This window comes from Sebastes fasciatus, chromosome 12 (genome assembly GCF_043250625.1).
Source record: "Sebastes fasciatus isolate fSebFas1 chromosome 12, fSebFas1.pri, whole genome shotgun sequence".
Taxonomy (NCBI): domain Eukaryota; kingdom Metazoa; phylum Chordata; class Actinopteri; order Perciformes; family Sebastidae; genus Sebastes; species Sebastes fasciatus.
Window position 1 is genome coordinate 30,149,104 of NC_133806.1, and position 23,572 is coordinate 30,172,675.

Here is a 23,572-nt window from a genome sequence, read left to right on the forward strand (position 1 = left end):
ACATAGATATAAATTTACTGAATTGTTGTTTATTATTTAAATAATAAATTGTGCACAATGTTGTTACAATTCAAGTGTAAACTTTTTCAATGCAGCAACAAATTGATATAAAAATAGAATTGAATTAAACAGATCGGCCCCATTGTCACTGATATCCGATCCAGCTAGTTGAGTCGGTATTGGCCCGATATCTTATCTGGTATCGGTATGGTGCATCCCTAATATCTATTTAATATTGCTGTGAAAACATCGCCTTCAAACAACTGTATTTATTTAAGTTCCATGGCCAAAAGCTACGTTTTACATGATTACATTTGAACATCTCTTGATATATCGTTATAATTTTCCTTCGCCCCTGAACGCATCATAATATAATTAACGTCAGCTGTTAGCTCCGATATAGGAGAGACTCCACCGGGTCACTAGGATCACTCTGAGCAGCATGCATGGGCTGTAGGCTGCAGTAAGCACACATACAAGACCTTTAAAGGGACAACCCGTGATCCAGATGTAAACAAAGGAACAGTCCCATCAGCAATACTCAGAACAACAACACTGGAACCGCTGGGATCTAACACCCAGGACCTGACAGGTCTATTAAATACTGGACCAACAACACTCGAGGACAATTAAATCAAAGTTGTTAATGTTAACAAATACTGGAACAAGCTTATAAACCAGCTCTGATGTTAACGCTACACGGGAAAAACAGCACGTAGCAATTAATGCTATTGATAATAAGTTATTTATCAATGCTACTGAGAAAAGGCTGTTTAGCATTAAGTCTGCATTGTAAGTTGTCACCTCTTCTCTAGTGAGCTCTCTCTGTGTGCAGAGGGCTCTAACGTCAGCCAGCTGACACCACCTGTGTAAATGTGTGCCTAGTCTAACCCCTTGGTTTACGGTTAACCTCACTTTAAAAGCATTTCCAATGGTAGCTAACGTTACATTAACATTGAGCAACGTTACCATGAAGCCCTGGAGGAGCACAGCTCAGTTAAACCAGTAGCATGACCATTAGTTCAGTAACATTAGCCAGAGAGGGTGACAGCTGATGTTGTTGTGTTGTTACTGCTGCTAGCTCGTTAGCTATCCGACGCTAGCTAGCTAGCCTACAGACGAGCTGAGCTGTCACAACACAACGGGTAGCTTCCGTAGCTAGCTTTGCGAAAATCCACCAAATCAAATCGGACGGGACATCATTTTTAATTTACGGTAAACGCAGGTCGGTCCATCCGTTCATGAGGATCAGTGTTGTTCCTCCCGTTAGCAGCACCGTCGCTGCCAAACCACCACATTCCTAACGTCTACCTTGTGATGCCTTCAGGGACAGTCGGACAATGCAGCGCACATTATAACGACAGACTGTATGATGACAAACAAATATAATCTGGGAGATAACGTTGGAAACATCAACGCTTTGTATGGTATAGAGTTTTTGAGAATGTCGCCTCAAAAGTTTATGACCATTTTTTTTTTTATAACATGTCCATTATTACAGTTTCGTTCAAAATGAGTGAGTGAATTGGTGTGAAATAGGTGGGGGGCTGAGTTACGTAGGAACATTAAAGGCCGCATCACTTCCGTACAGCAAGTTGTCAACATCCGGTCAGTGTTATTTTTAGGCAAAGCATTCTGGGAACAGAAATGCTGACTGAACGAAAATCCTGCATGAAGCAGCTTCAACTTGTAGATGACTAAAAAATACAATTTTACTACATACAGATGTTGAATATAACTTTGTTCAACTACTTCTGCTTTCACTTATTATTATATTATATTATTTCATATTGCAAATAGCTACAATATGTCCCTAATCATTTTGTCCATAGTTTACCATTTCACAGTTTAAAGTGACTGAATGAGACAAACAGATTGGCCTAAAGTCAATCCTCTTGCATGTTCTTTTAATTATAGCCTGACCCATGATGAAGGGTATTTGAGAGTTTAAAAGTTTTGTTAACAACATTATGGCCAATATTAGTTTTTTCCTACATAATGACATTACATAATAAAAACCAACATCATGATTAGATCTGATTATAATCCATCACATTTTCCTCTTATTATTATTATTAGTAGTAGTAGTAGTAGTAGTAGTAGTATTTGTAGTGGCCATTTGTCGCAAAAATCAAAGGGCCACTGATGCACCATGGGTATATGGTTTACGCAGGCAAAAGAGTCCATTGTCCATGCAAAAATGTATGTGTTTCTGATCCCAAAAAAGCAAGCAAACAAAGCATAAAGAAAACATGGATATCGCTGTCTCTCTTGTTCTGGTAAAAAAACAAAAAACATTAGCCCACCCAGGTGCATGCTGGTTCTACCTGCCTATATACTTAACAAGAAAATAGCTAAACTAGACAAATAAATAGCAAAAGGGAACACTATCAAAAATCAAATATAAAGAAAGTAAACATCTAGAATAATAAATCAAACAATACTATGCATTATTAGTAAAACAACAACTGAATACTAACAACAAATACATATCTCTGAAAGTACTATTGTTTTTATTTTTTTCCAGTAAACAGATCAAATTTGTTGAACCTCCTGGAGAAGTAAAAACAAAAACTTGTTTTTGTGGGTTTTCTGAGCTGTTTTGCCACAAAGCCAAAAGATATGTGTGTGCTTATGTGTCTCTCTCTCTCTCTCTCTCTATAAAGAGAGAGGTAGTTTGTATACACGTATTGTATAAGTTTTAAACCGTTACTGGTAAAAGTTACAGCTGGTTCTAGTTCAAATCTAATGCTTTAAGATTTTAGAATCAACTTTTTGGAAGGGAATCATCCTATACCCAGTCCCTCTTTATGATCAAGTCGCATCGTCATACACACGCTTCATTAGCTATTTGATAGAGTGACTTTTAATATGATCAGCATATGGTCATCTCACACAGTTCCATAATTGTTGTGTATATTTTCAATTTTCTAGCTTTTCCTTCCACACTACGTGAATATTTTCTGTGCAAAGTCAGATCCAGAGTGATTCAGACAAAATATGTGTCCTTTCAAGCATAAATATTAATGGGCATGCGTTCTTTATGGACAGAAGTGATCCGTTTTCTGTGTTTCATCTTATTTGACAGTTCGTACTTTCATTTTAATACTGTTTATTTCCAGGCTAGAGAGTAGAACGTGCACATAGAGGACAAAGCCAAATCAGAATTCCTTACGAAGCTCCGCAGAGCAAAACCAGAGGGTGAGTAGAAAATGACTCAGACAGTGCCCGTCTCTTATTGAAGGTGGAAATTTATCAGGTATTTGAATTAAACAAACACCTGAATGTCACTCTTTGTCAAATTAAGGTTGTCAAGACAACAAAATTCCACAACTTGGCCTATAACTGTGAAAGGGCTTTGTTGGATTTCTCATCACAATACTGTCACCATGCTGACAGCCCAGTCTACAAAATAAAAGCCTCACATTAACAATTAGTTAACACATTAAATTAGCTTTTGTGGGTGGTCTGCCCTGAGGGGAGGACTTATTTGAGGACAGGATCAGGTGGCACTAACTGCTGTGTATGGTTCCTGACTGGTATTGTAACAACAGAAAAACATTTTGTGGCTTTTATACTGAATCATGCCTTAGTTTAATCTATTTGTTGTATGTGTGTTTTTAGAGCTACCCTGTTTTCTCCAGGAAATAAATAACTTGAGAAAAGCAAGTGATCCAAAGGGTATATACGTATGTACTGTATAAGCATAGATCAAGGGGGGGGGGGGGGATTCAGATTGCAAATGACATACATGTATAATCTACACGATAATTGACATGTAATCTTCGTTTTAATTGCGTTTGGTACATTTTTCTGTAGGTTCTCATACTTAACGGCTATTGTTGCCAGATCAGATTCCCAGTTTCCAGCCCAATCACAACTGAAAACCCACCCAATTCAATAAAAAACAGCCCAAATCATAACCTTGCCAGAAGCCTGTGTAAAACTGTAAAACCATTATGCGCAATAGAAAACACATCATAAGCATATAAATCTTCACATCTGCACCAAATAACCAAAGATAAAATGTTTGATAAATAGGCTATCGCAACCCATAAAGAGTGCAGTCAGACATACAGATTCCCTTGTCAGTCAATGTCAATGATGATGACGTCAAGGGACGTAGATCCTACGTTATCCCTGACTACGATTGAATACAACTCATGTCAATCAAATATTTCTCAAATTAAATGAGTCAATAATATGAGTGAGTGGACACAGTTTACTGAATTTTGTATCAGTGTTTTTAACCATAAAATGACAGCTTGTTTGGTAATATTGTTTGCACAATTTTTGCAAAACCCCGCCAAATGTTAACAAAAGCAGCCCAATTAAAATAAAAAACTTATTTCACCTGACAAACAGTTGTAAAATTTAAAAAAGTTATACAGTTAAAGAATGACACCTTAAACAAGCTAAAAATTCTCACATTTGACAAGCTCCAATAGCATCATTATCTGCCGCAATTTATTACCAAAGTATTGAGAAACATTTCTTACTTGCCAAATAAGCCATTAAATATTTCAGCCAAGGTTCTCAGTACTCTGCTTGCTGTCGTGATGCCACTTTAATTATTAACAAATAGCTTAAAATGCAGATACAGTGTAGTTAAAACAATAAATAATGCTAATGTCATTTCTAGTGGTGCATTAACTTTAATGGATGTAAACAAATAACATTTTCACAGATATTAAGAACAGTAGGTTTGTTTTGGGGCGAGCAGTCTAAGTGAAAGTTGTGCATGTGCTAAAAGCCTCTTCTCTGCAGCCTCTAACCTCCACTGTGACTCCATCCCACCCAAAGCCTCCACCCACAGCAGACAAGGATGTCACAGAGTATCAAGTGTATGAACTTTGGCTCTTTGTTAAGCATGTGTAGCTCCAAGCAAAGCTTTGAGTTTTCATACAAAAAATCCATCCAGTGTTGATGAAGACAAACTCCCTGCTTGCAGAATTTCTCTCAGGTGATGGAGATTATTCTTGGTGGTAACTTTGGCACGTTTAGGTGGAGTGATCGTAAAGGAAAACACATCATCATATCCTGAGGTAAAAAAAAAAGAAGATAGTGTGTGAGCTGACAGAGGCTCTGCTCTCCGGAGAAGAGACGGCGATGCCTTCACTGTCTGGGAAACACTCCAATGCCCATAAATACGAAGAGCCAAAGTCACAGCTGTGTCTTACAAAGGTTAAAGCAATTTGTGGTGAGTTATTGGTGGTTTGAGAAGTATTATGTTTTCCCGGGATCCTACTGTATTACAAAGGTAACGTCTTTTGTCATGTGGATGTTTCACAAAAGCACACAGAGCTTGGCTTTCATGAATCTTAAACTCAGCTTGTTGGACCCATAAAGTCGTAATGCTGTGGATTATTTACTGGAGACGCCACTGGAGAATACTCAGGGAGTTTCTTTTTGAAATGACGTGTAGTAGGGACCATTCGAGCTGTCTTCCTGAGATTCATTAGAAAGAGGAGTGCATAGAAGAACAATAACTTTGTGGTATTTTTTTGAAAACAAGATGGTGTCCTTGTTTGAACACCCTGAAGAAGGTATAAGCCAAAACGCAGTAAGGGTGCTGGTTTGTGTGTGATTTATTGATTTAAATGCATTATATATTCCAACTTTAATGTTTTAAAACTTAAAACTCTTCAGCCATGCACCCTGTTTTGTGTTAGACATATTTAAAGTGTTGTTAGGCTCACCTCACTAGTTCTTAGCTGATGAGGTCAGCATTTTACAGAAGTTTCAAGTCTCTACAAGTAGATTTTTGTAGGAAATTGAAATGAATGTTGGAATCCTGAAAGGTAGAACAGGCAGTCAGAGACAGTAAAACCCTACAAGGTTTTGTAGAGATGGGGTGAAATAAAAAAAGGCACAGGTATGGTCCTTTTAATAGTGGTACATGCATAATGATGATGCTGGTAAAATTTACATGGAAAATTATTAAACTATTATTTTTTTAATACCAATGTGAAAATTTAGCTGCTTCTCTTTTACAAATAAATACTGGCAAGATCATTTTATTTCAGAGATACAGTATTTAATTCGACACGTGTCGTACAGTCATAAAACACATTATGTAGCTCCATATGCACATTTATGCCATTATACATTTTCTAGTCTTGTAGATACAGTATACAGTAATATCAGTGCTTGTGTCAAACCAGAAATTAGTCTTTTTTACCTTTTTTTGGATTACTGAATTCAAAATAAAATGAGAACAAGATTACATTTTGGGTTTTTTTCAGGCCTTTGAGGCAGCAAAGAGAGTTCTGCTGAGCTTAATATTGAATATGTGTGGATATTTACGCCGATATTGCTGGTACGATACAGCTTTAAAAAAACAAAACGGTCATACTTAAAATGTTAAATTATTCTGTATTTTGACTTGAGTGTTCAGCGCTCAGCCCATGTAGTGCCTTTATTTCTTTCCACTATAACCTCTAGTGAAAGTATTCCAAAATAAATGCACAAACACACAATCTCATATTCACAGATTCTTTCACAGACACACCCCACAGGGGGTACAGGGCTGATAATTAAGAGCCTAATGGATCTTGTACGTGTGTGTACGTGTGTGTGTGTGTGTGTGTGTGTGTGTGTGTGTATGGGCGGCGGCCACATTTTGGCTGGCATTTGCATAGATGAATGACTCGTCCGGTCACTCTGTCTCTGCAGCGTGCCGAGGCTCTATTGTCAAAACCCAAAAAGAGCCGAGCGTCTCCGCAGACCCGCGGGCGACCAATCACGAGTCCAGCTCTCATTAGCAGGCATCCATTGTGGGTGACGGGAGGAGATAATTACCTTTGACTACAAGAGCTCTTGCTCTCTTTCTCCCAATGGCAACAATGCTTTTGGCCTATCATAGAGACTGAGGGGCCGCTTTAGAGATAAAAAATACACCCAGTGTGACTAAATCGGTCTCTTGTCTATGACTTGCAAGGTGCTTTGATTGTAATACGGAACGGATTAACTCTCACAGAATGGCATGTTTCTGAGTAATCCCTGTACCAGTTTTTCATCACTCTTTGTCTTGATTGATCTCTGTCTGAAACAGAGCCATGCAGCTAAGACCAGAACACAGAATCACATCAGAGAAAAGGATGCACCACCCCACACTGTCTCTCTCTCACACACACTCACACACATATAAAGACACACACACAGAGTGTATAAACAGTGCCCAGCCAGATTTAGAGTTAACAAGATGGGATGATGTGAATAGAGGGCTAGTGGGCATGCTCGGTGATTGACAGGCCGGGCCGCTGTCAGCTCCTCCAGGCAGGCATCAGCGAGCAGCAGTCCTGCTACTGTCAGAGCTCTGTTCTGGTCCACTGTGCCACACATACATATGCACATGGCCGAGCACACACAAATGCAAATGGGGATGGACACACGCGTGCACAGCTACATGTGTACGCACGCGCACACACACACTCTCTTTCTGTGTCACTCACACACACACACATCCATGCGCTCGCACACTTCCTGTCCCTCTGCTATGCCCCAGCTGTCAAAAGCCAGTTAGATAACGAGTCCGCTGCTCTCCTTCCCTCTTTGCATAGAGTCTGAGGAGCTGGTTATTGCTTGTTGTATAGAACAGTGTATGTGTGTGCTTCTCTCCCACAGCTGCAGCGCGGCCAGCCCACATGGGGAAACGTCTCATGAGGCTCTGAGAATATCCAAGCATGCCTGCCCATCTTGCTTTAGATTGAGGCGGTGATAGGCAGCCTTGCACTGTAGCTAACCTTCTATTTTAATGCTCTTCCCCAGGAAGAAAAGAAAAGAAAAAAACACGTAGCAATGCATCATGTGTATTGTCCTAGTTTATGCACTGTGGGACTTCGCATACACTAAGGAGCTGTAGAAGCTTGTGATTTATAAACGGATCGTCATAAGTTATAGTACGGCATAATTTACCTCAGACAGGTCCGTGGTCCGTGCCATTATAAACACGACTTCCAGGTGGCAGGACGTTTTATTATTCACATACATTTAAATATATCTGAGAGTCCGACAATGTTTTATGCATTTAGGGTGTTGTCAGTAGTGCAAAACCTGTACAGTATATGGGCAGTTAAAGTGTGAAGTACCTGGGGCTGAGAGGGTTGCATACAGTATGATTGACAACAGAGAGTGGAGTTGGCAGTGCAGTTGTTCTCAGGTAAAGATTTACTTTGCTGTTAATCAGCCGGTAGAGGTGACAGGGCTGAGTGCAAATGTGAAAACTGTATAAGAGTGAACAAGCAAAGGATGAAAATGAAGATATGTTTGTTGTAAAGGTGCACTGTACGTCAGAGTCAATGAGGAAAATGCACCATATTGGAAGATTTGTTCTAACAAGATTTAGAGTCTAAAGTCATGCTAGCAGCTTTGTGGGGTTGTACTTCAGCACAGCGGTGCTTTGAGCTAAATGCTAACATGCTTATGATGACAATGCCGAGTGACTTGAATGACAAGCGGAAGTAGTCACTGTGACGTCACCCATTGGTTTGTGGACTGCCGTTTTGAAGCCTCGAGTTCGACATTTTGGCCGTCGCCATCTTGGTTTTTTGCAACCAGAAGTGACACGAGAGGGTGGAGCTAAGCACGCTGAATAACATATATTTAGGCAACCAAAATGTTACAATTAACTTTGATGAACTGAAAACACACCGTGAAAGGGTTAAGACGAAAACACGGACAACTCCCAGACCGGACAATGCCGTGGTAGCGACCTGTCGATGAATAGTTGACAAAATCATTTAAAATATTAAGTATCAATCTGTTATATTTAATAATTTGATATATTAATAAAGTATTGATCTATTTATTCTCACTCTCCGTGTCAACAGAGCAAATTCAATCCACTGCGAAGGTCATGAGACGCGGCTGAAATTACCGGGATGAATCTAGTAAATTGGAACTGGAATTAAAAGAATTTGAGTTTTGAACACATTTGTGCCCAAAGACTATATTTATTCCTATATAAAGGAAAATTTGTTTTGATTGGTCAAAAGTCTTGAAATTTGATACGGACATACTTTAGGCAAGAATGTAACAGTACAAGTTTGACATTTTTAGATCACATAAAAAAATCGCACTTTTATCAATGGTCAAAGTCAGGATTTTTTAAAAATTAGGAAAAACGGCTAACATTGTGTTTATTAAATGTTTTCCATATGACCATTTTTTTTAACTGCTTATATGTGCATATCCTTGATATTCAACTTGTCATGTGTTCATAGATACCAAATACTTGATTGAGCTCCTTATAGTTTCTGAGATACAGACATTTTTCTATCATATTATATCTAGTATTTGGGCACGTGCAAAAACAGTAGTCCCACGTGCCCAAATACTAGATATAGTATGATAAGAAAAACTCACTTTTCAGCCAAACGATTTGACAGATTTTGAAAATGTCTTCTTGTGTTAGGCAAGCCCAGAGAACACTTTCACCAAAGGAAATAAAACAATGTCAGTAGCGGGCACAAATAGGTTTAAACTGTTTTGAACCCAAATGATTTGTGCATATGTATAAACACTTAATAAATGCTTTATAACATGGTGTTCATGTGTCAAATTATAGATTGGATCAAACACGATGACTGCTACAGTTATACTGTGGTATCAGTCATTCATTATGCGTTTATGGATGCTTTGTGTTACTTTAATAACTTTTGCATTTCAGATTGATTCACCGTCGCAGATCACATCTCTCAAATCATTTGAGTCTTCACTCAGGTCTGACCTCCATCAGAATCTCTGACTTCTGTCTCTGTTTCCGAACGCTGACAATGCCGTTTAGCAGAACGTTTCAAATATATCTGACTGATTGCAAAAAACTTCTCCGGCTTTTTAGTCTTAATGACAGAATCTGCAAATATAATTACTGCCGCAAGAAAAGCCAGCCGGAGAAAGCGGAGAGAAGCTGTCATCTGCTATTGTTTTCCAGTCGGTGTCCTCCAACTGAACTTCACCGACCGACAGTTTAATTGGTTTCAGGGAATCGGGTGTGAAGAGGAGTCATGACCTTGATCTTTCTCCTCGATAAATGATTTTTTACCAACTATACATGCAAATATGCAAAGTGTGTGTGTATGTGTGTTAGAGGGAGGTAAACAGATACAGATTGTCTCATTTTATTGTGTGTTTAGTGGCTGATTAGAGGCCTAATTAAATACAGTGTTGGTGAGTTCAGAGGCAAACAGAGGAGACACTGACCCTGCGACTTCTAATGCACCTCGGGGATCATCTGAACAAAGAGAGGAGATGCACACAGGCTGATAGAGAACATGCATTCAGAGACTTTGAACAAACAAGCATCATCAGACCTTTATCACCACAACCTGTCCTTAATTCACTCTTCACCTTGCATGATAAATATTAATAGGAGGGCATGGGGGGGAATTAAGCAAAACTAAACATTAACTCAGGATGATGTTGGCTTCAGTTCAGGCCTGCAGGGTAAAAACCACAGCACCGCAAACATTAAATATATAACCACTAGTAAAACTGTCACAATCTTGCCATATGTCCAAGACTAACTGTGCAATGTACGATCTAAAAGTCACTGGATGTCCACTTATTCCTTCTAAAACTCTGCAGAAACGTGTGCCAGGCATTATTATAGTTTTTTTGACAGTGAATGGTACCCAATTGTTGTGGTTTTTTGGAAAGCTACAATATGTTAAAAGGAGTACAGCAAAGTTGGGAGGCTTGCAAGAGACACAATGGTCAAAATTGTTGCAGCAGAAACCTCAATATATAGACTTTTAGTATCCAGTATGGAGAAATGCAGTCGTGTCTAGAAGGTAACCCGCAAAACCTGATCTGCAAAAAACTTGCAAAAACTCTAGCGAGACTTGCTGCCCTTCGACCTATACTAACCTTAACCTAACTTAATCTTCCGGAGAGTGCAGCAGGCTCAGTTTTAAAGCTAGAGTGAAGATACTGGCTTCATATAAAACTAGACCTAAGGAATCCATTGGTACTATGTCCAAACTTGCACTAAATTCTGGCGAGGAAAAACTGGCATGGCCATTTTCAAAAGGGGTCCCTTGACCTCTGATCTCAAGATATGTGAACGAAAATGGGTTCTATGGGTACTCAAGAGTCTCCCCTTTACAGACATGCCCACTTTATGATAATCACATGCAGTTATTGGGCTTGAGTTTGCCATGTTATGATTTGAGCATATTGTTTTATGCTAAATGCAGTACCTGAGAGGGTTTCTGGACAATATTTTGTTTTGTGTTGTTAATTGATTTCCAATAATAAATATACACATACATTTGCCCACTCCCATGTTGATAAGAGTATTAAATACTTGACACATCTCCCTTGAAGGTACATTTTGAACAGATAAAAAATGTGTGATTAATCACGATTAAATATTTTAATCGATTGACAGCCAAAAATATTTTTTAAATCAATGCCACAGCAATAACAAATAGCAGCTCAACATTAAGCAATCAGTGTGAAAAATATAGATGTGCTTCACAGAAGCAGATTAACATGTACAGACTGTGATGTGGAGGCAAGGTGACTCCAGTGGTCTAAAAATCCGGATGTATACAGTAGAACACAGAAGCAGTGCGAGTGCAAAGCATATCTGCGTTGTTGTGTGTTGTCAGTGTCATTATGAGTAATACAAACCAAAGGGAGGAAATTGTTTAAAATGAGCCAAAGTATCACTGCAGTGGCCAATCCTTTGATTTCCATTTAGCTGGTGTTCCTCCTCAGGCCTGCGAAGGCTATTTCACATGCAAACCCCCTCCCCGCTACCGCACCCCAACCCCATCGTTTTATTCCCCAACCCTCTCATCCCCTCTCCACCCCATTTGCGCCAACAATGCCCCTCTCGCCGCGCCGCCCCGCTCTCAACAGGCTTCTGTGGAATTTATTCAAATATTTTGACATTTCGCCTCCCCTCACTTCCCGAGCAGAAATGATTTGTGACAGCTGGAGATGGGCTCGGTCGGAGGAGCTTCCTCCAACACCCTGCTTTCTTTTTTTCCTCCCGTCCTAAAGGATGATTTTTCTCTTTCGACTCCCGTCTTCTTCTTTTTTTCGATCCTCCTTTATTCACCGCTACTCCTCCTGTCAGCTGGCGTAGGCCTTGAAAGCTCCTCGCTTTTTTTCTTCTTTTTTTTTTCATGTGACTCCACAGTGTGATAGACAAACTGGGTGATATTTCTCTATTTGTTGACATTTTGTGTTTGCTGCCTTTTTGCTCAGTGCCCACCTACTGTCTGATCCGGTGCTGACACCATGTATTGGCAGCACGGAGGGTAATCCTCCTATAAAAAACGGCTTTCATGTGAATCCTCCGGGGCTACAGCTGCAACAAAATGACTCCTTTAATTGTTTATAGAAGATGAGAATGTTAATTAGAGGATCACTATCGTACAGTATGATCACCTGCAGGAAGATACAGCGAGTGAAATCTGAACTACCAACAGCTTCAAGGTGCCTTATTTTCCCACGTGCATTTCAATAGGCGATAAACTGATAGAGCATCAAAATGAGGAAGTGGTGCATCGGGCGACGCCGCCCGTGACAGCAGTGTGCGGGACTACAGCGCAGTGCACGGTGACAACAAAGACTCCATTTGAATAATGCTGCTCATTAGTTGGGGGACAGGGCCTTTTTCTGTTGGCGCCTGTCCCTGGTCATTTTGCACCGCTGCGATAGACAAACACACACACACTCAACACCAAGGTTGTCATCCATCACCGCGCTGAGAGAAAGGTACGAGCTGCCCAAGACAAATGCGTCTTTCTGGTTTTTATTTCCTCCGCAATGATTAGACATCTCCCTCGGGTGGAGCGTCACAGCATCCATAAAGTGATGCCAGCTCTCTCGTGTTGTACATGGTGCCATCTGAAAAGAGCTACTGAAGAGAGATCTGAGCATCCAGCGGAGAGTTGAGCTGCTGGAAATCCGTTATCACCTCTGGTATCAGCCCACTGAACAATAATGAACCTCCTGGCTCACCACAAAAGCATCAGTACAATTTGGCTTCCAAACAGGATGTTTGTTTTGAGTTAGTCAGATCCTGGACCCTCAATTTCTCTGTTAGGCTTTCGTTATTCATTTTGGGAAATCCGCTTATTCACTTTCTTGCCGAGAGTTTGATGAGAAGATCGATTATATCCTCATGTCTGTATGGTACATACGAAGTGACCGCCAGCAGCCAGATAGCGTAGCATAAAGACTGGAAAACAGCTAGCCCGGCTCTGTCCATTAATCCATACTATAAGTGTATGTAAAAACAACACATTCCTGCAGTTTTGTCGTCAACGTGAGATAAACCGAGACTCCGGGAAGTTACTGCGCCAGCAAGACGTAACATGTTGTTAAGTGAGCTTGAGAGTATAGAGCTGCAACGATTATTAGTTGTCGACTATTAAATGAATCACCAACTATTTTCAAGGTCAAAGGTCAAAGCGTTTATTGGCATGTGCACAGTTCAAACAAGTTTCCCTGTGCGGTGAAATTATTCCTTTGCCTTCCGCTTTGAGCGCCGTTTACGAGGAAACACAAAGTATAAGAAATAAGTACAGAAAGAAAGGGCACTATGTACAATATACAATAAAAATTAAAAATAGAGCAGAATGCTATGTGCAATATACAATAACGGAAGACATTTTGATAATCAATTTATCGGTTTGAGTAAGAAAGCTTCTTAAGCTTCTTAAATGTGAATATTTTCTGACAGTAAACTGAATATCTTTGAGTTGTTGACTAAACAAGACATTTGAGGACGTCATCTTGGGCTTTGGGAAACCATTTTCTGACATTTTATAGACCAAACAAGTAATCGATTAATCAAAAAAATAATCAAAGTGACAATGAAAATAATCTTTACAGCCCTACTTTAGAGGTGTTGGTAGGTGGATTTTTCACCTTTGGACAGAACTAGGCTAGCAGTTTCCATCCGTTTCCAGTCTTTGTGCTAAGCTAAGCTAACCACCTGCTATTTACTCTGAGCAACAAGTAAGGGATAATGTACAGCAAGCCAGTCATTATTGTGAGATAAACCCAGACAGGGCGATGCAGCACCGTCGGTGGACCCCGACACGAAGCGGTACGCTAGCTGTATAGAATCAATAATTTTACACAAAAACGGTCCGCCAGAGTCCAAGATCAGAACTGCACTCATAGCAACGGTCTGCTATAAAGAATTAACAGACCGTAGAACACCGTGATTACCAATCAGAATCAAGTATTCCACAAAGCCGTGTAAAAAAGCGAATGAGCGAATTTCCCAAAATGTTGAACTGTTCCTTTAACTTGACTGTTTCAAACATTGTACCATTGGGTATGTAACGGTATAGGATTAATCACTATAAGCAACAACACTCCGTATCAGGAAAATCCATCTGCAAGAACGTGCATAAGCACATCTCTAAAAGAATTGAATTAATCCAGGGCTAATCCTTTATGCAAATGGGAATCCTGAAAACTAAAAGAAAAAGAATACAGGAACATTGCGAGTGTTTGAACAGACCTGAGGAAAATCCAGCTCTATAAAAGCGAAGAATCAGTCATCTGCCAAGGACAGCCGGAGCTAATAAGTGTGTAACATGATAGAAAAGAAAATTAGTTCATAGCTGTCATCTTCTTGATGAAGAGGCAATCAAAATCAAAGTGAATCATTCCGTGAGGAGGATTGTGTTTTGGAATTCAAACGGGCAATGCTTCAATATGACAAATCAGCCGGTGTGGTGCATGTTGATTGATTCCATCCATGAAAACCTAATAGATTTAGCCCTCTGTGAATTTGGCTCTCATTAACCTCGCAGCGTTTTCATATGAGAATGTATTGGAGCCATTTTATCCACCACTCAAAGGCAATTCACTCGGTGATAAATCCTTTGGCTTATCTGGCTGCAGGTGACAGCACAGCAGAGCACCGAGGCTGACTGGGGCACAAACACACACAACAATGCATGCACACACATACACACATATTCACATACACACACACACACATTCTGCAGACACTATTTTCTTCAAGGGGTCGCCATGGTGACCCATGAGCGGAAAAAACCTTGTGATCCGACCGGAACCGAAGACATGCTCCTCGACCCGAGCGACGAGCCGAAACAGAAAAATCTTCCTCTCAGCTCAGCGAAAAAGAAGAGGAAGAAGAAGAAGAAGAAGAGGAAGGAGGGAGGAAAAAAAAACAGAATTCAATTACACAGTCGAAACCCACTCCTTGCCCTCCGGGAGTGATATCAGCACCATTTAAAAGTCTGATTACTCACAAAACCAATAACATTTTGACTCCTTGGTAATGGACCAGTAGATTAGAAAATTTAGATTACATTTAACTGCCTGTAGATTCTCATTAAAACGCCACCAACTAGTTAGAAACAATAGGTAATTAAGAGTGTAATGAAGCGCAGTAGCGTTAGCGCACGTCGGCTGTATGCTACTCTTGTGGGACCCAGCCTTACTTTGCACTTATCCTGCAGCAAAGCCATACCAGCGTCTCATTTGGGCAATACGACATATTTAATTAGATTAATGAATTTCGGTGGCGTCTCCGCGGGGTTGGTTGTGCTCCTCGCGGTGACAGTGTAACAACAGATTATATATTAGGGGAGGCCTGCACGCTGCAGGCAGGCAGGCAGGCCGGCGCAGGTTGGTCCCTCGACAGAGGCGCGACGTGTGACAGTTTGGGTGGAACCTGTCTCAGGTTTACTCCTGCTAAATTGTCAAATGCAAATAATCATAAGCAAACGCGTTGCACGAGTAAACACAAACTCGTATCCAGAACTCCAGATTTGATTTAGCAAAGTGAGGCCTATTGAATTAAACATGATTGATTGTAACACGGGGAGAACACAAACAGAGGCAAGAAAGCCCAGGGTGATAAATGGGTTAGCGCCCGTGTTTGGCTTTAAGCTAGTCTCTGTGTCTCTGGCCGGCCACAAGTAAATGCTTCTACACAAAGTAAAGACTAAAGGAAATGAAACGGGGGGGCGTGAGTCTCTGAGGCTGACGCACACTAGTTTGAAACACTTCAGCCTCCTGCAACGCACTTCTTTAAATGTTGTGAAATGTGGATGAAGTCTGGAATGCAGATTACACGAACAGGATACTACATGAATAATAGACTGCGATGTGTTTTATAAGAAACCGGCTACAATTTCAATCCAGTAGTTAGATTAGGCTTTAATAATGAAGATTAGGAAATGTTTCCCGCAGTGTAACATGAATATGTGTCCTTGGAGTTTAACTGCATCCACTTCTCCTCCACCCTGACACTTTCTGTAGCAGCATTTCAGTGTCACATGGCTGCCTTGTTTTGTAGAAAGTCTTAGCTCACTCAATCCTTTTGTGTGGCGGAGACACAGTAATTCTCTCTCAGTTTTCGCATGCAGAGCACAAGACAGGGCGCTCATTTCATTAAATTCCAGGTGACCAGGATTATTGCCGTCTGCCTAAAGCTGGATATTAAGTCAAACTTTTGAATAGCTTTCACTTTTTAGCTTTAGCAACAAGTTTAGTCTCAGGTTTATGTAAATGTTTCTGATTTAATTTTAGATTTAGACGTATATTACTGTAAGTAGGGATGCAACGGTACCGGATCGGATATCGGGCCGACACTGACTCAAATAGCTGGATCACGTATCGGTGACAATGGGCTCGATCTATTCAATTCAATTAAAATTCAAATTTACACTTGAAATTGTAATTCCTTTTCTCTTTGAGGATTTTTTTACCAAGTTGTTGGTGTAGGATTTATTATTTTAATAATAAATATCAATTCATTAGGTTACATTTTGTCGTAGAAAGTAAGGAAAGCAATGTCGAAGTCAAGCCCGATATTGCCTTACACATAAAATCAGGACTAGTCGGATCGGTTCATCCCTAACTATAAGATCTGACTTGACGTTTACAGATTTCTCTTTAGCCGTAAGTTATGTTTTAGTTTTAGAGTTAGCTTAGCTAGGTTACATTTAGCTTTAAGTTTAGATGTAGCTACATTTTTTTTAGCTTTTGCTTTGTTTTAGGGTAAGCTATGTATTCACATCTCTAATTAAAAGATATGGCTGGTAGTGTTCAAATAAATTTTTTGTTATATTTGTTGAAATCATCATTACATCCCGACAGCAATCAATAAATCAAATTCTCTGAAAAAAAAAAGTTTAAAAAATGGAGCTAGCCCTGCTAGTTACTTTCATTTGAAAGTAGCATTTCATTTGTACACTGGGCTGGCTTTTCAGTTGGATACTTTTTTTTAATCTACTACACTCTTGCTAGTTTCTCAACATTACCAACCCAGCCTTTAATATGAAATTTACATTACACTGTAGGTTTGACTGTAGCTGTTTAGCTTTAACACTTGCAGTATTTTTTTTGTTTAGGCTGATTTACAATTGGAACATAACTTGATTTGGCTATCACACATGGTAAACATTTATACAACACTTGCTTTTAATCATGAAGAATACGCAGAAACTTAAATACGCAAAGGAAAAAATGAAAACACGATTACGAATGTTTACGTTGAGCAAAACTTCAGACCTTAAACTTGAATCTGTAACCTCTTCAATGACATTTGACCACCTTTAATTAACTGTTTGTGATTGATGCCATTTAAAGCTGAAGTCCTTATATCAACAATCAACACTGTAGAATATCGGCTGTCGATACTGAGCGCTGTTAGTTACACCTTTCTGTGATTCCAGTGCTCGATGTTGTCTTTGAAAACATGCTGTTTGGACCACTTTTCTTTTGTAGTATCACACTGCCCTCTGTAGGGATGCATCCTAACTGCGCCGCATTAGAGATGTGTGTATTTCAGTGATATCATTGCCCTCCCCAGCTGTTTTCACAGCACTCCGCTGATCTACAGTTCAACACGGAGAGAAGCTGAGAAGCTTTTCAGCAACATTTTCCTCAGTTGAGCTTTATTCAGTGTAAACTGTGAATTGCTTGCTATATTATTCTAACTTTTGCACTGATTTCAGTGACAGATGTTGCGCTGTCTCTGTGTATGTACACAGACTGTATGTGAATCACAACGGGAATATGTCTAGAAAACACACTCGCACATACACACACACACACACCTCCAACCTGGCAGAGTGTTTGTGCTTGTAAACACTTGAATAATTGAGCCAGATTCAAACACACCGTCTCTCCAAAAGGAGTCATAGAGGAGGAGGAGGAGGAGGAGGAGGAGGAAGGAGAGCAGATGGCCCAGTGCAGATAGACTCAGAGACTGGGAGCGAGGAGCGTTCTCTGAAGGACGAGGTCTTGTATTGTTGTGGCTGCGAGGGCCGCTCTGTCACACGGCGTACCAGGGGTCCCCAAAGAGCCAGGGTCTTATGGTGTCAGTGTCCCCCCAGTCCTCATCCCAAGCCCTGGCCTATTGTCATTGCTGTTTTTTAATTTCTCAAACGCAATCAAGTGTGACACAAACTGTTTACCTAGCGTGTCTGCCACAACCAGGAAGAGAAAAGGCGGGAGGGGGAAAAAAAACAGACACACAAGCCAGGATCTCGGCACAAAATAATCCTCCATAATACCAGAGAGTTTAAAGAGGCTTTGCCAATACCTCCCCGAACCCCCCCCCCCCCCCCCCCCTCCGCTCCCTTCCACCTCTCTTTGCTCTTATGAAAAAAGGAGGGGGAGATGAAGAGGAGAAAAAAGGGGGGGGGGGAAACACATCAGAAGAAAGCTGTTAAATTCGCCCCTCAGTCTCGTTTGGGATTGCTAATTATTGTTTTTACAGTACAACAATTGGGGTATTAGGGCATAAGCGGCTGGAGATAACATCCAGAGGAAGGCGAGGGGAGGGAAAAGGGGAGAAAAGGGAAGAGGAGCGTGGGGGAGAAAGATAATGGGTCGACAGAAGGGGAGCTATGATAGGGTCTGGTCCATGGCGGCGCCTCGGTCTCTCTGCTACAACACACCCCAGTATCAGGAGACTCACTCCGTCTCCAAGGATCTTGAAAAGTGACGGAAACTTGACGAGGAAAAGTTTTGAATGTTGGACAGTTTGTAGATCGACAAATCAGAGAAAGTGAAGGAAGAACAGAAGTTACCACATCCATGATAGGAAGATACTCCTCTTCACACTTCACCGGTTAAAATATAAACATCAGACACACAACTTTCTCACATGTGTCCTCACGTGTACCAACACAGGCAGAATCCCAAACATACAGATATGATTGTTAATATTACAAAATGATTAGGGTTGAATTTAAAAAAGTTAAAGCTGCTATATTGGATATGTTTATATGATGGCTGTCAAAGTTAACGCGATAATAACGCAAGTTTACGCAAAAGTTTGGGGAGGAAAAACTGGCATGGCCATTTTCCAAAGGGGTCCCTTGACCTCTGACCTCCAGATATGTGAATGTAAATGGGTTCTATGGGTACCCACGAGTCTCCCCTTTACAGACATGCCCACTTTATGATAATCACATGTAGTTTGGGGCAAGTCATAGTCAAGTCAGCACACTGACACACTGACAGCTGTTGTTGCCTGTTGGGCTGCAGTTTGCCATGTTATGATTTGATCATATTTCTTATGCTAAATGCAGTACCTGTGAGGGTTTCTGGACAATATTTATCATTGTTTTGTGTTGTTAGCTGATTTCCAATAATAAATATATACATACATTTGCATAAAGCAGCATATTTGCCCACTCCCATGTTGATAAGAGTATTAAATACTTGACAAATCTCCCTTTAAGGTTCATTTTGAACAGATAAAAAATGTGTGATGAAATTTGTGATTAATCATGATTAACTGTGGACAATCATGCGATGAATCAAAATTGAATATTTTAATCGATTGACAGCTGTAGTTTATATTAACAATGGCTCACATGACTATTTGCATGTGACAGGGGTTAATCATAGTGATGAACCTACAGCACACAACATGCAGACAGATAGAGTTAGCAACTAGATGGTGAACATAACAGAAGCTAAAGAGCCAGATATTTTCCTTGGTAGTAGGAGACCAAACACAGAGCTAAAAGGAGAGTGAATATTGGCCTTACATTCTTCAGGTGGCAAGAAACCCTGCTCCAAATGAATGCTAACATTGTTCTGTATCTGCTGGATGTGTAAATTGATCGGAGTTTGCGAGTGATTGACAGCTGTCTCGAGCCAATAGAAACGCTCTCTCTGAAATGACCTGTGATTGGCTAAAGTCTCCTGTCACGGGCTAGATTTTCTAAAGCCTGAAACAGAGCCATGAGGAGGAGCAGAAGTCTAGTTATCTCTCAGATCACTTGAATTACAATATGCTGAAAGGTTAGTATGGATTTTTTTTAGCCCAATGATACCAAAAATATTCTGCCCATTGATGCTTTAAATAACAGCCACAACCAGCTGTGCATTGAGAAAGTAGAGAAGAAGAAAAGTGGGCGTTCCTAAACCCAAGAGCCAATCAAGCGGCTGCAATCAGACCCATTTCAACATTTGATCCAAGCAGCTGATTCCTCCCCAATCAAGTGTAAAGTAAACATATGTTAAGACAAGGAAAAGTGCTTACCTTCACTCCCATATCATATTTCATAATATCTCGAGACAAATCCAGCAAGCCAGGGTTACAATATACACAAAAAGTGAAGCCAAGGCAAAACACAACAGTAATGACTTTAACCACATCATTGAACATTTTACATGTTCACCACATCAAGCTTACCCACAATTAGCCGCCTTGAATGCTGCAATCAGTCATCACACATTAACATCACTATGTTGTCAGCTTACCTCCTGTCTGTACAAGGTTTCCCTTTCAGTAAAGCAAATAAAAATTAACCCATGTCTTCATAGTGAAGTAATCCAGTCGGAGATTTCTACTTCAGCAGTTTGCAATTTTGCAAGGCTTTAGCCTTTCCAAACAAAACTTACTTTATCAACTAAAACAACTCCTTATTTACAGTTAGCAAAACTCTTCAACCTCTCAACATTAAAACAAACCCCATGCCGGTTGACCGGAAACAAACGGCAAAACAGGAAGTGACGTCATTTATGACATTAATTATTAGCAAGTGTGTTTCTCTCTTGAGCTTCTGATTGTAATTGTTTACCCATAGGACATAAAACTGAATATATTTAAGATTTCTACATAAAATAAATTGCTTAATGTAGTATATAAGCCATTCAGAATACCAAAGACCGTTCTTGCCCATTAGCTCTCTCACCTTCAGGCAAAATTAAAAAAATAAAATCATTGTCTGCAATATAAATGCACAATTATGAGATTATTTATCTTGATTGAAAGCACGATTTGTTCCCTTGGATCTATAGTAATCAATTTATTTATTTTTTTGGTTAATTTTAGACAAACAGTTGTCTTACGCTCATTACTTTGAATACAAAAACAGTAGGCCTATTGGTGTATGTCGTAAAAAGTCATAGTCTAGTATGTTAAAAAAAGTGATACAAAAAAGTCGTAGCATGTCGAAAAAGTGATAAAGTCATAGTATAGTAGGCCTATTTCGTAAAAAGTGATAAAAAAAAGACATGTCAAAAAAGTGACAAAGTCATAGTATAGTATGTCAAAAAAAGTGATGAAAAAGTCATAGCCATAAAAAAGTAAAAAAAAGTCATAGTATATTGTGTCGGTGTGGTAGAAAAATGTAAGGATTATAAAGACAACATGAGCCCATTTCACCATGCGTTCCAATTACAGCAAGTTTAAAACTGGACCCAAGATGGCTGCCATATGGTTCCATCCCAAAGTGGCAAATCATTAGAAACATTTAACATATACAGTACTGATCCCTCTGTATTTTAAACTTAGAATAGGAAGATACCGTATTATTGTATACAACACTTTGTGGTTCTGTCTCTCAGTTTTAACAATTTCAACAACAGGTCTTTTTATCAATTCATAATTAGCTCAGGAGCCACATACAGTAAGCATCCTGTTTGGTCTGTTGGCATTCAAGTTATAGAGGGCACAATATGTCATCCAACCTAAGTCATGTTGTTCCAGTAAAGCAAAACACTCACAGGAAGAACACATCTGAAATACTGTAAGGTATAATATGAGTGCTAAAAGGCAGGTGATGGCTTGTGTCCCACGGAAACACACACACATTGGGTTTTATCCTGTGAATGAGCAGGCCAGCCAAAGTCATCTGGAAGCTCCCACATGCCAATGAATAAATAAAGCTGCAATTAGTAAAGAAAACAGCGCCACCTGTTGGCATCCCACCCCTGTGAACTCAGACCATTATAGGGTGCTGTGGGAAACACCTGAGCCTGCAAAGGCTGTATGTTAAAGGGTTGGCACACACTCAGGATGTGTGTGTGTGAGAGACAGGAAGTTTTTTCATGTGGGCCACCCGTGTAACCATGTGTGTTGTATGGCTTCCATTTGTAAAGAGGCTTACCGAGCATATGTGTTGGTATTGTGAGTGTGTGTGTGTGCTCCTCCGTGTACGTGTGTGTATGTGAGGGGGGTCCAACTGCGTGTCCTGGGGCCCACCTGGCAGCGCTGTGCAGATTCTGGGGCCCGAGCAGCTGGCCTGGGGGCTGATGAGGGTGTTCGGTGGTGGTGGTGGTGGAGGGGGGAGGTTTGAGAGGGGTACGGGGGGTCTTCCATGGCCCCTGTCCCACCAGACCCAGACAGTAGGAGGCAGATGGACAGGCCACAGCCACTGCCAGAGGGCCAGAGGGGCCACGGGGGCCGAGGGAGAGGGCCAGCCAAGACCAACTGAGCTCACTCACACACACACAAACACAGTAACAGATGAAATACATGTGAAAGTCATTGAATTATACTGATTCTAGATAATAATTATATCATTTTGTCCCATATTTTCCTATATATTACATGATACAAGCGATGACAACAAAAGAGTCTGGGATTTAACTATGTAGTTGTATGCGTTATTTTTTAGTTGCTCCACCAACCCTTAAACGATATTTTGATTTTATTACAAGTTGGATCTTATTTTTGTAGGTTTGGCCATCATTTATTTTGGCTAACTTGGTGTGATTTGTGTGTGATCTGGGAACGCAGCAACATTTCCAAAAAGAAGTTTGACGGGGTAAGAAACAAACCCCCGGGTTAGTCAAACTTTTTTTTGGTAGAGAAAATGAAAGCTAATAAAAATGATAACCCAAACCGCCTGTTGTAATCAACCATCACAGTTTACAGACTGACTTCCTGGTTCAACTTTGACTTTGTAGTTGTGAGTGTGCAGCAACCTGTCTGATGCTTGTGTTTCTTGCCCTTTTCTACTTCTTCTAAGTATGTCACTATGATCAATGTTAACATAAGTGATAGAAATGACGGCAAAACCAAGAAAATAATATCCAAGTTGTAACAAATTGGATTTATCCTTTAACGAGTCCCAACATTTCCCCCAATGCCCTTTGAAATTGGCACAAGAATGGCTGGGAACATGTAGACCTAGAATACAAGCGGCAAGTTATTTGTGAACTGCGGCTAAACTTTTTGAAAAAAAATGGTATCCGTGTCTCTGCAACAATTAATTTTTCCCTGTAAGAGCTCTACTATCAACAAAACTTTAACAAAACTACTGCCACTTCCGCAAGACAAGAAGGTGCTGGATGCACAAAAAAAGATCAA

General features: G+C 40.2%; 1 protein-coding gene across 5 annotated transcripts in view; it reads right to left on the bottom strand.

Annotated features, from left to right (window-relative positions):
* Window positions 1–20,958, bottom strand: part of fbxl4 (F-box and leucine-rich repeat protein 4) — a 38,636-nt gene extending 17,678 nt beyond the window's left edge. The window contains exon 1 of one of the 5 annotated variants that reach the window (XR_012596396.1): window positions 1,215–1,447. The gene's annotated coding sequence lies outside the window, so the exon portion shown is untranslated. The other 4 variants (XM_074654684.1, XM_074654683.1, XM_074654685.1 and 1 more) reach the window with 4 other exon arrangements.
* Between the last annotated feature and the right edge of the window lie 2,614 nt (window positions 20,959–23,572).